The sequence below is a fragment of the Oncorhynchus keta genome, chromosome 23 (assembly GCF_023373465.1).
Source record: "Oncorhynchus keta strain PuntledgeMale-10-30-2019 chromosome 23, Oket_V2, whole genome shotgun sequence".
Taxonomy (NCBI): Eukaryota; Metazoa; Chordata; class Actinopteri; order Salmoniformes; family Salmonidae; genus Oncorhynchus; species Oncorhynchus keta.
The window spans coordinates 30745930-30764858 of NC_068443.1; the positions used below are offsets into that span (position 1 = coordinate 30745930).

An 18929-nucleotide genomic window follows, 5' to 3' on the forward strand; every position below is an offset into this window, starting at 1 on the left:
CCACATCTCAAATGAATGGACTAAAAGGTGTGTTTCAAGTACGTAAAAGATAAGGGGGAAAACGTAAGGCAATTTCAGATGCAATACATTTGACCTCTAAATAGCAGCAGCACTGCTTTTCTCAACCTGACAATCTCCTGTAGTTGTCCGCTCCACTCACTCCACCCTTCACCCACTGCAGCCAACTAATCATGCATCCATTCCAAGACATCTTTTTTTGTTGAGCACTGACGACACTTTGCACTGGCCCTTGTGTACTCCATAAGCACGGGATTCAATTAAGAATATCGTTTTTTTCCTTTTTATGGTTTGAGTGCCAGTACCTGCTTAACCTAGTTATGTATTTATCTAACATCCCAGCCACCATTCACCAAAGACCCTTTCACCTCCATGGTTCACTCTACACACCTTACGCAGGTCTATCCATAGTGGGGGGTCTCCATTAGTCCCCTGGTCACTGATGAACGTGATAAGCAGAATAATATTTCCAAGGGGAATGGTAGGAGACAGTAGAGCCTTTGTTTTGCCATGTGGAAGAAAGGGGATGTGGGTGGCATCAGTGTAACATGGTTTGTGGAGCTGAAGCAAGGCCAATATAAGCAAGGCAGCCAGCACTGCAGAGGTCAGTGTAGCATACCTCACGCTGTATCCATCATTACACTTTTCTGAAGGACAGGCTGTCTATCAGCAATGTTACATTAGCAGAGCAAAAGTATAAAAATATTTCAATTTATATATACTTTGTATCAAAAGTAAAAGTATAAATCATTTCAAATTCCTTATAATTAAAAAGCACCACTTTTTTAAATGTTTATTATGGATAGCCAGGGAAACACTCCAACATAATTTAAAAACAAAGCATGTGTGTTTAGTGAGTCTGCCAGATCAGCGGCAGTAGGGATGACCATGGACGTTCTCTTGATGAATTGTACAATTTTCCTGTCCTGATAAGCATTCAAAATGTAACAAGTACTTTTGGGTGTCAGGAAAAATGTATGGAGTAAAAAGCACATTATTTTCAATAGGAATGTAGTGAAGTAAGGAGTTGTAGAAAATATAAATAGTAAAGTACAGATACCACAAAAAACTACTTAAGTAGTACTTTAAAGTATTTTTACTTCAGTACTTTACACCACTGTATTTTCCCCAACATTTAACAGATAATGAACCATTACAGCGTAGTGACAGAGTTGAGTCATATGTTCTGGGAGTGCATATTACTGTGCGAATATTTAACATATAGCCAATCAGATTACGTGGGATGAGTACTTTCAGATGTAAAAGCCATCAAGTTTCTGTTTTTAGGTGTAGTGTAATATTTACTCACAGCAGGGGATATATTTCATAGCTCAATTTCATAGTTCCAATGAAATTCATCCCCATATTTTTCGATCAATTCCACTTCCCGGCTGGCAAGTGTTCCGTTCGTGTGACCTTATCTAATCTGTAATATGATTGGTTGGACCCAGATGATGGCTGCACACATTAACTCCAACATGTGGGATTTCTTCCTGTGGTAAAACAGTACAAAGGGAGGTTATTTCATTTGAAGGCCTGTCAGCAGTTAGCACTAGACAACGGGGACATTTCAATCATTTCACAAGTTTGTCTCTTTGATGTGCAGTGTTTCACCGTGGATTTTTTTTCAGCAGTGGTACTAGCGTAAACGCAATGACATGCTAGATATTCCCATAGACCTACAGTCATTGAGTCAACGACTAACCATTTAAAAGTATGTGTCAGCAGAAATGTACAGTTCAAGTCGGAGGTTTACATACACCTTTGCCAAATACATTTAAACTCAGTTTCACAATTCCTGAAATGTAATCCCACAAAAAATTCCCTGTTTTAGGTCAGTTAGGATGACCACTTTATTTTGAGAATGTGAAGTATCTGAATAATAGTAGAGAGAATTATTTATTTCAGCTTTTATTTCTGTCATCACATTCCCAGTGGGTCAGAAGTTTACATCCACTCAATTAGTATTTGGTAGCATATCCTTGAAATTGTTTAACTTGGGTAAAACATTTTGGGTAGCCTTCCACAAGCTTCCTACAATATGTTGGGTGAATTTTGGCCCATGCCTCCTGACAGAGCTAGTGTAACTGAGTCAGGTTTGTAGTCCTCCTTGCTCGCACATGCTATTTCAGTTCTGCCCACACATTTTCTATAGGATTGAGGTCAGGACTTTGTGATGGTCACTCCAATACCTTGACTTTGTTGTCCTTAAGCTATTTTGCCACAACTTTGGAAGTATGCTTGGGGTCATTGTCCATTTGGAAGACGCAAGCTTTAACTTCCTGACTGATGTCTTGAGATGTTGCTTCAATATATGCACATAATTTTCCTACCTCATGATGCCATCTATTTTGTGAAGAGCACCCGTCGATCCTGCAGCAAAGCAACACCACAACATGATGCTGCCACCCCAGTGCTTCACGGTTGGGATGGTGTTCTTCAGCTTGCAGGCCTCCCCCTTTTCCTCCAAACACAACGATGGTCATTATGGCCAAACAGTTCTATTTTTGTTTCATCAGACATTTCTCCAAAAAGTACGATCTTTGTCCCCATGTGCAGTTGCAAACCATTGTCTGGCTTTTTATGGCGGTTTTGGAGCAGTGACTTCTTCCCTGCTGAGCGGCCTTTCAGGTTATGTTGATATAGAACTTGTTTTACTGTGGATATTGATACTTTGTACCTGCTTCCTCCAGCATCTTCACAAGGTCCTTTGCTGTTGTTCTGGGATTGATTTGCACTTTTTGCAGCACCAAAGTAGGTTCATCTCTAGGAGACAGAACGCGTCTCCTTCCTGAGCGGTATGACGACTGCGTGGTTCCATGGTGTTTATACTTGCTTACTATTGTTTGTACAGATGAACGTGGTACCTTCAGGCATTTGGAAATTGCTCCCAATGATGAACCAGAATTGTGGAGGTCTACAATTTGTTTTCTGAGGTCTTGCCTGATTTATTTTGATTTTCCAATGATGTCAAGCAAATAGGCACTGAGTTTGAAGGTAGGCCTTGAAATACATCCACAGGTACACCTTCAATTGACTCAAATGATGTCAATTAGCCTATCAGAATCTTCTAAAGCCATGACATCATTTTCTGGAATTGTCCAAGCTGTTTAAAGGCACAGTCAACTTAATGTATGTAAACTTCTGACCCACTGGAATTGTGATACAGTGAATTATAAGTGAAATAATCTGTCTGTAAACAATTACAGGGGAAACACTGATAGGGGAAACAGGGGAAACACTGATATGGACTCCTTTGATGACGTTTGCTACTTTTCATTGACAAACTTCGGTTTCTAACATGTAAACTAGACACTAACCATGATCAATAGGTCAGTCAGCCTAAAATAATTAAATCCTGAATGCCTTACCAACCACCTTGCATCACTAGAATTGGAACTTTTTAAGACTTTTCTGGTATTCGACTCGATGCACTCATTTAAACACCAATCGCATGGGGACTCTGGAATCGCATGTCAATCGCACGGGGACTCTGGAATCGCATGTCAATCGCACGGGGACTCTGGAATCGCATGTCAATCGCACGGGGACTCTGGAATCGCATGTCAATCGCACGGGGACTCTGGAATCGCATGTCAATCGCATGGGGACTCTGGAATCGCATGTCAATCGCATGGGGACTCTGGAATCGCATGTCAATCGCATGGGGACTCTGGAATCGCATGTCAATCGCATGGGGACTCTGGAATCGCATGTCAATCGCATGGGGACTCTGGAATCGCATGTCAATCGCATGGGGACTCTGGAATCGCATGTCAATCGCATGGGGACTCTGGAATCGCATGTCAATGGCATGGGGACTCTGGAATCGCATGTCAATCGCATGGGGACTCTGGAATCGCATGTCAATCGCATGGGGACTCTGGAATCGCATGTCAATCGCATGGGGACTCTGGAATCGCATGGGGATTCTGGAATCGCATGTCAATCGCATGGGGACTCTGGAATGGCTCTATTAACCATGCTATATTTGTAATGCCCAAAATAGGTTTCACCTAAAAACAAAAGACAAGATGTGAGCATGAAAAATAACATTCAATCAATAAAATGTTAGCTAGTCTGTGAAAAGAAAGATAACCCACTCAAGGCTCAAACATAGAACTTCACAAATACCCAAAACTTGATGTGTCATCTGTTTCTCATTTAAGTTATGCCAGTAATTCAGCACTTATAGGTTATAATCATAGGAGGCCCATGAAGTTAGTCAGTTCAGTGAAACCAATTAGTTCTAAAAGCTGAGCTTAGCTTTGCACAATTTACTTCATTAAAATATATGATGACCTGTCATTTCGAGACTTAACTCACCATCACTGTCGATTTTGAAAAGTCAGTCATTATTCTGTTGGATGGCATTCCACCACTGAAATACAAGAAAGAACATAAATGCAAAGTCATAAGAACGAGCTCAATGCCATAATGAGGAATACATTAGTAGTTGTTGTGCTTGTTGGGTCAACATTACATGTGTAGACTTATTATTAGTAGACCTGTTACAACATACAAACTACATTTCCCTCAAATATTCCTTCCTTAAAATGAGGAAAAATGTTAACTCGACCCATTTAGACAAATAATTGCTTCCCCTGGGAAGTGAGGCAGCTCAGGGAACATGGGTCATCTCCTTTCTGCACCATCTGCTGTCATGGCTGTGCTACAAGTGTTGCATTTCATGTTGTATAATGACACCAAATCTGAACAGTTCTCATGCCTGATATTAGTGTACATTCCTTTTGTTGGTGTATGTGCCCATTCTAACTTCCTTCTCCTCCTGTATTCCCCCTCAATCATCCCTTGCCTCTTTCCCTGTTTACTATACTCATGTGGTAGAGGTATGTTACAGTACAATTGTGCATTTAAATTAATCCTAAAATCACAAATAATGTGTTTATATGGTTTTGACAGTGTATTATAATGCTATCCTACCAATATATTGTGATATCTATGCATTTCATGCATGAATTAACTGTATCTTGTAATGTGTCCCTACTGTACACGTTAGCTAGCTACTGTACTTTCTACTGTAGGCTCCGTGTCTTCATTGGACTAGCATGGCTATTCATGTGCACTTGGCGTATAAGGGCAGCACAGCATTTTGGTTTATGGAAGTTATTCCTTTCTTTATCAAGGAATTTAATAGCAACATCAACCCTGATCCTATGGTCATACATAAGCCGATCAAAACATAACGCAAAGGCAATCTACACCGGTCACAGCTGGAAGGACTTCCCTCTCGCTGAATCTGGGTTCCTCAATTTCATAATTTCCCCAAAAATCTACGGAATTTTGCCCAAATCTGTGTCTGGAGGACATTTAGTGGTCCTGAGACAAAAATACTATGGCTTTAGGTTATTGTTGACTTGTCATTTTATTTGTATCACATTACTGCAATTTACTCTGTCGCTTTGCATTATTGACTATTGCTAAAAGCTTTTGGGAGTTAGTTCAAAAATATTTTCCATCGATTAGGTAGTATAAAAACATATTCATCGCCCCAAAATGTACTTAAAATGACTTTTCAGATACAGTATTTAGACCAAACATTCAATTCAATCCAACATCTAATTCAGACTCTCATTTTGGAAGGTATCCATATTACTTCAAGCTACCATTTACATGGAAGCTGTTTACCATTCTCATCATTTGAATCTCAGTACAGCACATCTGAAGCATATTCACAAAATGAGCTAGCACAAAACCAAATAATAAATGACTAAATATGGAGCTATCTAACATAGCTAACATTCCAAGAGGGTTCAATGTTTATTTTAGCAAAGTACTAAACCATAAACAACACCCTTTTATCGTCTATTTAACAGCTCTATACCAGGTGGTGTCAGAGGAAGGCCCGGAAAATTGCTAAAGACTTCAGCCACCCAAGCCATAGACTTTTACTCTGGTACTGTCCAGCTGTCTACCTGAGCATCGGCTCTCAGATCAACAGGCTCCGTGACATCTTCTACCCCCAAACCATAAGACTGGTCCATATCTTGCACTGACTATGCACTCTCACAAGTCTATACACTCTGTGCTATCTAGAACCTTAAAGGGATCTTGGGCTGTCCCCATAGGAGAACCCTTTAAAGAAACATTTTTGGTTGCAGGTAGAACCCTTATGGGTTCCATGTAGAACCCTTTCTACAGACGGTTCTACATGGAACCCAAAAGGGTTCTAACTGGAACCAAAAAGGGTTCTACCTGCAACTAAAAATAGTTGTCCTACGGAGGCCGAAGAACCCTTTTGGTAAGAGTGTACAGTACACACACACACACACACACACACACACACACACACACTGAAAAACTCACAACACACACATACACTCATACACATACACTCATACCGACACAACACACACACACAAACACACACTTTCACACTCACACACGCACAAACACACACTTTCACACTCATCAAATGCTGCTGCTACTCTGTTATTTATTACATATCTACCTCAAATACCTCGTACCACTGCACATTGATCAAGGACTTCTATTCCCTCTATGTACTGCAGCTCCATTCTTGTGAATTTTATTCCTTGTGTTACGATTTCTATTTTTATCTCTGCATTGTTGGGAAGGGCTCTACACCCATTGTATTTGGCGCATGTGACAAATAAAATGTGATTTTATTTGATTTATTTAGACAGTGCTGATAGTAAGTGTACCACAAGCCTGGGAGAACACAATAGTGTGTAAAACTCTACTGAGAGAGGTCCACTCAGTCAATGGCCAGTCCCCTTGTTAACGTAAAGAAGATTGACGATTCCCTGCTGTTCTGTTTTAACTGGGCAATCTGGGATTCAAACAACAACAAAGTGATCACACTGCCTAAAATGGATGTAACAATTCCAGATTTCCCCTTTAAGGATGCCCCCGTGATGCACTTTGGGATTCTTCTGGTGCTTTGAGGAAGTGACTCATTTGTAAACAGTTATCCGTGATTTATCAAATAACTGTGGCCGAGTAGGCAGTCTTAGGATGCATCCCAAATGGCACCCTATTCCTTATGTAGTGCACTATATGGTAGGTTGCCATTTGGGAAACCGGTCTTAGTCTCACACAGTAACACTGCTCCCTCTCATATCTTTGTCCAACATGTCAAACTGTATAACATGTCTCACCTTGTCTAAATGCGTTTAGATGTAAATATAGTACCTGAATATTATTATACAGTTGGCTACTTTGATTTACTTTGGTAGCGACTACATAAAACACACCTGGATGGGGACCAAAAATGTCTGAGAAGGTCCAGTCCAGACAATAGTTAGAAATAGAGCAGTGTAGACAGGAGACTAATATGAGATCTTTGTCTGCACTAAACGAGTTTAAAAAGGAGAAATCTGCGATTGCGACTTTTAAAAGAAGTATACATACCCATTGATTCTTAAAGAATGTAACTTGTAAATGCCTCCTGAGCTCATTTCAACTGTCTCACCTCATCAGAACTCAAAATAGAAGCTTGTTTTACTCATTTTTTAAGAAAACTAAACAATGTAATTGTAAACAAATCATTATATAGACTAAAAACATGGTTAAAACTATAATTCTGATCTCATGGATGGTCAGCTCTTGCATCGATAGCTCTGTCTATGAATTTGAGAGTGGTTGCATTTCTGCAGCCCCATCCCTCAGCTGTTTACCAAAAACAGTGGCAGGGAACCGGCTTTGTTATCGTTTGAACTGCAGATTGCCATTTTAAAGATGACATGAAATGATGCAGCTGGGCTGCATACCGAACCATGACACGTTGGATTAAGAAGATTGTACTCATATGTGTTTTGCTTAACTGTTAGTAATTAAATGGCAAACCTCACAGAGTGAATGCTGGATCGTGTGTGAATACTCCACATGGGCTATAAAGATGTGGAGGCATACCTTCACAAAACTAGAGTTTATTTGGCTTACTATAAATGGGAAAGAAGACTTTTGAAAACCAGGGAAAGAAAATGTATATATTTTGGGTCGATTACATTGATTCATTTGGAAACATACTTGCAAGGGCCAAGAAATTTAAAAAAAAATTACATTAAATTTAATAATAATAATAATAATGAACTGTACTACACGGATCCAAATAAAACAATGCCGAGTGATTTTCATATCATCGTTATGAGCGGAAGCAATGAAGAAGGCCTGCTATTTATGTCGGGAAACACAAGTCATGTGTTATTCCTCTACCAAAACGAGAAAACAAATAAATCTCCTTTTTCTAAATGAAAGCAGTGCAGACATACGCTATCAGAGGGCATGACAAAATACATCTTGAGGAACTTTGACAAAGGAGTAAGCTGCCCTTCAACATTCAGTAGGACGTAATCATCTGAAATGGCCAGACGCAGACAGTGACCACCATGTCATCAGGCCAAAGCACTCAAAGCAAAGGAGGCAGGCAAAAATGGATAAAGGTTATCAGGAGAGTGCACGAATAGATGAATAAACATGTGGACAATGTACAGGACTGACTGTACACATGCATACACAATTCACATAATGGATTAAAGTACACTGTGAGAGAAATCCTAAAAAACATGCACTTTCACTTAGTCATACATTGATGTCCAGGGCTTGACGTGGGCAGGAGCTCACCGGAGCTGAGTACCGGCCCGGCACTTGAGTACCAACTATCTAAAGTAGTGAAAAAATAAGATTTTCCATTGAATTGCTCAAATATCCCAAAAGTCTGAACGTTGTTTTTTTGGGCTTGACAATCCTAGACTACTGCTTGTAGTGCAGCAAAATTTCTGCCACTTCATAGATGATTAGACCTTGGCTTTCTCTACCCTGCAAAAGATTTTGGAACAGAGAAGTTGTGGAATGAACAATACAGACAGACCTCTTCTGTTTTTGTCTGGTGACGTGCAGACGATGTCATGTCAGTCTGACTTCGAATGAAGTCAAATTCTTCAATGGAGAAATACTGAGTCACCGGCGTATCCTGTGAAAATGGGTTTACACGTTTCCTAAGTGCTATACACCTTGGTTGGAGAGCGATGTTCCAAACCTAAGATCTATAATGGAGTATGGCCATATCCCGTGTACTGTCACTCCAAATTGAGTGCCGCCATTACAGTCGGAATAGTGTCACCCTATTCCGTGAAACTATGAGAATGTCCCAATGTGATTCGAACAAATGGCTTACATGAAGTTCAGTGTTCATTTGCAAATGAAACTTTTACACAATGCAGAATACAAATGAGTTGACTTGTCAACCAATGGAATAACTGAACACTCCACTATGACCTACGGGGTTTGCTGTACACTGTGGTATTTCCTATTGTCCTGTGAATAAAGTGTTGTGACAGGTTTTATGTAACATGTCCTTTCTCACAAATGAGCTACGCACAAACTGTGGCACTGGGTCAATCAGTACTTGTTTCTGGGCAAGGATATAGGGGGATTCTGAAAGACCCAGAAATGCTAGACAGACCGAGGGGTTCCCATGTAAGCTGTGTCTGTGTTTGTGTCTCCGATTCAAAGACACCTCTGCACAACAGGCATTAATGTCAAAGAGATTCCTTGAGCTGAGTGGTAAAGCAAAAATGTGCTTGAGAGTCACATCTTATTGATGCATATGGTTGCTATTAATATGATTGCTTTTCATTTCACTATCAATTTGGTCTGTGTTCAGATGCTTAGTTCACATTCTGCCCTCACCCCTCTGCCACATTGTGTCTATGGGAATTAGTTGCTACTACAGTTCGCCGCTCCTCTTAAAAATACAAATATGCGTAGGCTACCCTCAACGGAGATTTCGATTTGATGTATACCGTTTTATGCAGTGTCAAGCTGATGAAAGCATGATTCATGCTGAGTTAATGCATGACCTACTGCAACAAAAGACTAGGAAAACCATGCCCAGATGTCTTGCCATGGGCTAAATGATCAACATTGCATCTACTTTTGCTTGTAAAAGGCTTTGGGTTGCCAGTCTGTTTAAAATGCTTTGTAGTTTGTGTACAAAACAGTGTTTTAAACATTCTTAAGCGTAAACATATACATCCCATCCTCAATGAAAAGAAGAAAGAATTCCCATACGAGTTAGGAGATCAACAGCAACTGTCTGCTGGAATATGTTCAGCCGTGTAAAACGAATGCATCTTTTTCTTGAAAGATAAATCCACAGAGTACATCCACCAGTATCCCCTTATGACAATCTCAAATGAACATAGGACCCCTGTGCACTTACTGTAGAATGGAACGTAGAACAGACTGCCATCCAGATCTAGTACAGTAGTCTATATGTCAATCACTTGATAAAGAGGTGTCTTGTCTGGCCACAAAGACATATTGATTAACTTTTATTTAACCAGGGAAAAGCACATTGAGACCCAGGTCTCATTTCCAAATGTGCCCTGGGAACAATACAGAAAATTAAATGCTACACAATTTAAAACACTAAATTAAAGAATTAGCAAATATTATATACACAATAAAATAGCAAAACAAACACATTTATCAATATAACAATCCCTTTCCCCTAAACTGACCCAGAGACAACAACACATCCAAATGAAACGCTACTTGGAGATTATTCCACTGTAGGTAAAGGCAGATTTACTGTGGATACACGTGGCGTCTCCAGCATTAACCAACCCTGTGTTGTAATACTAGTTTCTGGAGATCAACAATATCAAGTAAATTGGTAGTTTATTGAGTAAGGCTTTAAAAACAAAAACAGAATAATGAAGTGACCTGTGTGTTTTTAGCGAGGTTCAACCTTTATGATAAACGATGCAGTGGTGAGTGTCAAAACTGTCAGATGTTATAAAACTAATTGTGCTGTGATAATTGTGTCCATGGGCTTCAAAACACTGGAAGCTGCATTCATGTATATAATATCACCATAATCTATAAAAGGTATGAATGTAGACTGAATGACCTGTTCTCTACTATTTAATGAAAGGCAAGCCCAATTCCTATAGAAGAAGCCCAACTTAATTCTTAATTTCTTCACTAACTCGTCAACATGCTTTTAAAAAGATAGCTGATCATCAATCCAGATGCCCAGATATTTATAGGCGGGGACACGACCAATGGGGGCACCATCTAACGTACTTGTACACAAATCATCAGTTAGATTATTACATGATTTGGAAAATAACCTGTACTTGGTTTTAGCAGCATTTAGTACCAACTTCAGGTCAACGAAGAGCCAATCGTAGAATAAGTAACGTGTGATCCACAGTGTGAAAGCCTTAGACAGGTCAATGAAGAGCCAATCGTAGAATAAGTAACGTGTGATCCACAGTGTGAAAGCCTTAGACAGGTCAATGAAGAGCCAATCGTAGAATAAGTAACGTGTGATCCACAGTGTGAAAGCCTTAGACAGGTCAATGAAGAGCCAATCGTAGAATAAGTAACGTGTGATCCACAGTGTGAAAGCCTTAGACAGGTCAATGAAGAGCCAATCGTAGAATAAGTAACGTGTGATCCACAGTGTGAAAGCCTTAGACAGGTCAATGAAGAGCCAATCGTAGAATAAGTAACGTGTGATCCACAGTGTGAAAGCCTTAGACAGGTCAATGAAGAGGGCAACACAATGTTTCTTCGTATCTAAACAATTTATGACATCATTTAAAACCATAGAAAATAGCAGAGAACGTACCTTGACCTGGTCTGAACTTTGACTGTTTTACATTCAGAAAATATGTAGCAGTTAAAAGGGATCCAAGTTGAGTACTAATCAATGATTCCAGGATATTTGCTTGGCAAGAGAGCTTGGAAATGGGACGATAATTATTTAGATCACTCGGGCCGCCACCTTTATGCAGAGGAGGCACATGGGCCGCCTTCCAAACTCAATATAATTGTCAAGTTAAATATATGTGTTAATGCTTCCACAATCAATGGAGCAAAAAAAAAATGTAATAAGAAGGCATCAAGCATATCAGCCCATCAATCATAAGTACTTGTTCCAATACGTCAGAAGTAGACAGTTGCTCCAGAGTACAAGGATTCACTAGGGGTTGTCTGGTTCTTAATCAAGTCGACTTGCGGCTGGGAGAGGGACGAGCAGTTTACTGACTGACCCGGGTCTATTAATAAACCAAGATTTCTTTCAAACAAAAAAACGGCATACATAAAATGTTGATTTAAAGCATGACCTATCTAATTGTAATAAAATAATGATATCAGAGTTCAGTATAACTTGCTTGGGTAGGGAAGGAGAGGACTTTACATGCTTTAGCGCCTTAACGTTTTTCAAAATGTAGATGGATCACCAGCAGAGTCAGCAAAAGAACTTAGGAAGTGGCTTTTGATTTAGCCTTTTTTTACTATATATGATAATTACAAGATTTAGTCCACCAATAATAATTGGCAATAAGTAGTTGACAAATTTTAGTATAGAAATAACTCCTAACACCCCCAGGTGCAGTGTAATGTGTAACACTGTACAGGTCAGGTAAAGGTATACATTTTCAGTGCTACTCTATCGCCGCCCAGTGGTGATCGATTGATATATCACCCATTCAAATTCCTCCACTTTCTTTAAATTCAGATTCAGACTCAGAACTACAGCATGTCTAGGCCTACTCAATCTTTTGTCTTTTACAAAACTTTGGGCCGTCCCTAATTTGATACTGGCAAAATGTTTCATCTTGCTTTCCAAAAATGGCTTACATGTCAAGAAAATGCATGCCATTTACACTAACAAAAATGTAACCTTTATTTAACTAGGCAAGTCAGTTAAGATAAGAAAAAAATCTTATTTACAATGACGGCCTAATGGTAGGTCTAGTAACAGCCAGAATAGATGGGCCTCACCTATGAGTCTGGTTCCTTTCTAGGTTTCTTCCTTCCAGGCCTGGGCAACTCCAGTCCTCGGGGTCTGATTGGTGTCACACTTTTTCCCCAGCCAACACACCTGACTCCAATAATCAACTAATCATGATCTTCAGTTAAACAATTAAATTAGTTCAAATCAGGTTTGTTTGCTTGGTATGCGGGAAAAGTGTGACACGCACCTCTGATTGATAGCCTACAGCTGCTCTTTGAGATCTTGACAAGGTAAAGCAGGAGGAACAACTGCTTTGATGCAAAAGGGGCTCCGGACATTCAACTACACACCTCTATTTGGCGCCAAACACAGATTGCAAATGTTTTTGTCATGCTTGTCATGTTAATTGTAAGCGTATTTCATCCACATTCATGCTTAACGTGACCGACAATTGTTATACAAAAATCATAAGTGAATAATATTTAGTAGAGTTTAATGTTAGTAACAGTGTTGGTATCGCTGTCGAAGACCTACATGTAGCCTACTCACCACACTAACTACGGTCAAGTGAGCCAACACTTGCAATATGCAGGTCAAGCCATTTATTTTATACACAATACTTTTTCTGGTAGGCAAACTGAGTCAAATGTGCACTCATGCACAGATTGAGACGATGGCAAGAAATCATTCCAAACAAACAGTTTGAAGAACACTTATCCCTTCTTCCATAATCAAAATTATACCAAATTGTTTATTTCCTTTTCGCACCTTATCAAAAATGGCTTTGATATCACGAGTAGAATGAAGCCGCAGTAGCCTAATGGGCTGCTATTTAGCAAATGTTCTATTGTTAAAGTGAGATGTTTTTTACGGTCATGACACAAACACAGTACACAAACACACACAGCTTCACAATGTAAGCCTACTAGAGAGCATGTGCCCTCAGGCCTGGAGGGAGGCTAAAGTCATTCTGCTACCCAAGAATAGTAAAGCCCCCTTTACTGACTCAAATAGCCCGAAACAATCAGCCTGTTACCAACCCGTAGTAAACTTCTGGAAAAAATGGTGTTTGACCAGATACAATGCTATTTCACAGTAAACAAATTGACAACAGAATTTCAGCATGCTTATAGGGAAGGACACTCAACAAGCACAGCACTTACACAAATGACTGATGATTGGCTGAGAGAAATTGATGATAAAATGATTGTGGGGGCTGTCTTGTTAGACTTCAGTGCAGCTTTTGACAAGCAGGTCAGTAGGTGTAGGCAAAACCATAAACAAATAGGTAAACTGTGATATGACTAAGGAGTTAATCAGGGTGATTTTGCCACAAATAGACAGGTATTTTCCTTTCCATGGTAGCAAGATCTTATCTATATTTGCTAACTTCCTCTAAAAATGTATTGGAGTGAGATAATTTATTTATTTTGGGATTTGTATACCAAGTATGTCTACATCTCCATCAGACCATTTAATTGGTAAACTACATGGTAATGTAAAATGTGAATTTTTTAGTGATCCATTATGTAATATGGTACATTTATCATAATTAGGTTTTAATCCAGAGAGTATAGCAAAAGTATCTAGATCCTCTAAGAGGCCGTGGAGAGACTCCAATTGTGGTTTTAAAAGAAAACATGTTTCATCAGCGTACAATGACACCTTAGTTTTTAAGCCACGGATTTCTAATCCCTTAATATTATTGTTTGATCTAATCTTAGCAGCTAACATTTCGATGGCAATAATAAATAAATATGCTGATAGTGGACAACCTTGTTTTACTCCTCTAGATAGTTTAAACTTTTTGAGATGTAGCCATTATTTATTATTTTACACCTAGGGTTGCTATACATAACCCTAACTCGTTTTATAAGAGATTCCCCAAAATTGAAATATTCTAGGCATTTATATATAAACTCCAGTCAAGCATTTTCAAAATCAGCTATGAAAACCAGGCCTGGTGTCCCCGATATTTCATAGTGTTCTATTGTTTCCAGTACTTGTCTTATATTATCTCCAATGTATCGTCCATGTAAAAAACCTGTCTGATTAGGATGAATAATATCTGACAATACTTTTTAAATTCTATGTGCCAAGCATTTTGCTAGGATTTTTGCATCACAACACTGAAGTGTAAGACGTCTCCAATTTTTTAAATGGACTGGATCTTTATATATACCACTTGGATCCTGTTTCAGTAATAATGATATCAGACCTTCTTGTTGCGTGTCTGATAATCTACCATTTATATAGGAGTGGTTAAAACAAGCCAATAATGGTCCTTTGAGAATACCCCAAAAAGTTTTGTATACTTCCACTGGTATGCCATCCAGCCCTGGAGTTTTCCCATCCTTAAAGGCCCCAATTGCCTCAAGCAGTTCCTCCTCAGTAATTTGGCCTTCACATGAGTACTTTCTGTACAGATATTAATTTTACATTATTATTAGGAAAAAAATCCATACAATTAGTTTCAGTTAGTAGAGATGGAGGAGCCTGAAATGAAAACATATTCTTAAAGTACTTTACTTGCTCTTTCAAAATATCATTTGTTGAATCATGCGTGACTCCGTCATTTGTAACAAGTTTTAATAAAACATTTTTGGTAGCATTTCTATATTGAAGATTGAAAAATAATTTGGTGCATTTTTCCACATATTCCATCCAGTTCGTTTTATTATTATAATATATTACACTGGATCTTTCTTGAATAAGTTCCTCCATTTCTTTTTGTTTTTCCTCTTACTTATTCTGTGCCTCTATGGGACCGTTTTTATTGCTATCTAACTGTACTGTTAGTCCTTCAATTTCCTTTGTTAATATGGACTCTTTTGATCTAAATTGCTTTTGTTTTATAGATGAGTACTGAATTGCATTGCCTCTAAAGGCACATTTAAAAGTGTCCCATACAGTAAGGGGATCTGCTGTACCTGTGTTATGTTTGAAAAGTCACTTAGAAATTATTCTGTCCGAGTTCTAAACAATTTATCATCTAGTAGACTGATTAAATTTCCAATATCCTCGTCCACGTGGAAATTCTGTAAGAGTAATATATATGCCAATTATGTGATGATCCGACCGCATTCTGTCTGCTATCAAAACTTTTTAAACTTTTGGTGCCAGAGAGAATGGTATAAGAAAGTAGTCAAGGCGACTAGCTTGATTGAGCCTCCGCCATGTATATCTCACTAGGTCAGGGTATTTAAGTCTCCATATATCCAATAATTCCAATATATCCATGACATTCATGATTTCCTTAAGTGCCTGAGGGTGATAGTTTGTAGTGTGATTTCTTTTCCGGTCCATAGAGGTATTTAAGACCGTATTAAAATCTCCCATCATAACAATAGAGTCGAGTGTTGCATGAAGAGTTGATCAATTCTTATATATATTTTCAAAGAAGCTTGGATCATCATTATTCGGACCGTACAGGTTAATAAGCCATATCTGTTTATTGTCCAATAACATATTTTAAATAATCCATCTACCTTGAGGATCTGTTTGGACAATTTGAACATTTGGATCAAAATTATTGTTAATTAAAACCATCACCCCTTTTGAATGACTTTGCCCATGGGAGAAGTATATTTCACCCCCAGTTCTTTTTCCACAAAACTTGTGTTTCCTGTAAACAATAGATATTATATTCCTTCTCTTTAAGCCAGGTAAATATTGTCTTTTCTTATTATCGGCTAGGCCATTACAATTGTAACTGGCTATACTTATTTCACCACCTATCATAATGAGACACAACTTTCAATTATTTTTATCAAAATATATGTTTGTAAACGTGCCATTAAAAAGTAACATGATGATTGAGTGTCTATATAGCTGTACCATGATCTTTGCATTTCTACTAAGTAAACCTCCAATTGGTCCCTACTATTCTACCCGCTAAAAGCCCTCCTCATCCCGAGTTGGGTTGTCATCCCAATGCCCGGCAGACCACCCTCGACCCCCTGTATCCCATAACCCATAAACGACTGGGATCCATCCTTTGAAAAGAGTACACAGTGCCATTTACCGAATTGAAGTAGAGAGCTAATATTAATAATATGCATGTCAATCTCCCCTGGCTGAAAGTGGAGGAGAGATTGACTTCATCACTACTTTTATTTATGAGAGGTATTGACATGTTGAATTGCATATTTTGGAACTCCTCCAAGACTTTTGAAAAACATTCCTCATGAAGCTGGTTGAGAGAATGCCAAGAGTGTGCAAAGCTGTTATCAATGCAAAGGGTGGCTACTTTGAGGAATCTCAAATATAAAATAAATTTTGATTCGTTTAACACTTTTTTGGTTACTACATGATTCCATATGCGTTATTTCATAGTTTTGATATATTCACTATTATTCTACAATGCAGAAAATAGTAATAATAAAGAAAAACCCTTGAATGAGTAGGTGGGTCCAAACTTTTGACTGGTACTGTATGTACATGGACACACAGGCTTATTTCAAGGTCAGTGGAAGGTCCTGAGTAAACACAGAAAACAATAAGGGTCCAGTCCAGCTGCCCTGTGGAACACCACACTCAAATTTGCATCAGAGAGGCTTCCATTAAATAAAACCCTCTGTTTTCTATTGGATAGGTAACTGTCCATCCATGATAAGGCAGTTGATGTTAATGTGTTTTTTCAGCACCGGTAACAGGCTGATTGGTCTGCTGTTTCAACCATTAAAGGGTGTTTTGCTATTTTTTGGTAGCGGAATTACCTTTACCTCCCTCCAGGCCTTAGGGCACACTCCGTCTTCTAAGCTTAGATTGAAGATGTGGCTAAAAGGAGTCGCAGTGTATTCCACTACCAACCTCAGACATGTACAGTACCATCCAGGTTGTCCGTTCCAGGTGGTTTGTCCTTATTTATAGATACTGCAGCAATATATTTTTCTGTGCTTATCTTTCATTATTTGGATCACTATTTACATTTACATTTAAGTCATTTATCAGACGCTCTTATCCAGAGCGACTTACAAATTGGTGCATTCACCTTATGACATCCAGTGGAACAGCCACTTTACAATAGTGCATCTAAATCTTTTAAGGGGGGTGAGAAGGATTACTTTATCCTATCCTAGGTATTCCTTAAAGAGGTGGGGTTTCAGGTGTCTCCGGAAGGTGGTGATTGACTCCGCTGTCCTGGCTGTCCTGCATGAATATGAAGGCTCAGCATCTGTTGTTTGCATGTCATGCCTAAATTTGCTAATCTTGTCAACAAAGTGGTTGGCAATATCAAAGGGTTTTGTTATGAATGAGCCATCAGCCTCAATGAAGGATGAAGCGGAGTTAGTATTTCTGCCTTGAATTTCATTAAGGGTACTCCAGAGCTTTTTACTATTATTCTTTCTATCATGTTTCTTTGTTCCATAGTATAGTTGTTTCTTCTATTTGTTTAGTTTAGTTATGTGAGATATCTCAATTTACTATATGTCTGCCAATATGCTGTGTTGCCAGACTTATTTGCCATTCTCTTAACCTCGTCCATACAGTTTTTTCAATTCATGTATCCATGGGGATTTGGAAGTTTTAACAGTCAGTTTCATTATAGACACATGCCTGTCAGTAACCGGAAGAAGCAATTTCATAAACGCTTCAAGGGCAGCATCAAAATGTTCATCATTACATACATCAGACCAACAAATATTTGTCACATCTTCAACATAGGAATCATTGCAAAACCTCTTGTATGATCGCTTATACACTGTTTTAGATCCAGTCTTTGGAACTTTGGTTTTCCTATGGCTATTATATTATTATGGCTATTATATATATTATATTATGATCACTATATCCAATGGATGTGGATACTGCTTTAGAGAAGATTTCTGCAGCCTTATTAAAGATTTGTTCAATACAAGTGGACTATTTAGTTTCTGTTCTGTTTGTAAATAACTGGTAGTTTGACTGATAACCTCAACCAGCTGGTTGCAGGCACTGGTTACACTTTCAATCTTTTTCTTGAGGGGACAGTGGACACCCAGTCAATATTCAGGTCACCCTGAAAATATACATGTACATTTTCTCTTGATATCACCTACATTTGATATCACATACATGATCAAGCATTTAACCCTAACCCGAGTGGAGCAGTGGTCTAAGGCACTTGATCTCAGTGCTAGAGGCGTCACTACAGACACCCAAGCTGTATCACAACCGGCCGTGATTGGGA

General features: G+C 38.8%; 1 long non-coding RNA gene across 1 annotated transcript; it reads right to left on the reverse strand.

The window, feature by feature from the left end:
* Positions 1–833: 833 nt before the first annotated feature.
* LOC127911119 (uncharacterized) lies at positions 834–13292 on the reverse strand. The gene is made up of 3 exons (XR_008077626.1): positions 12805–13292; positions 4345–4399; positions 834–1511 (listed from the first exon to the last, which is right to left on the reverse strand). It is a non-coding gene; the product is annotated as an uncharacterized LOC127911119 (long non-coding RNA).
* Positions 13293–18929: the final 5637 nt, after the last annotated feature.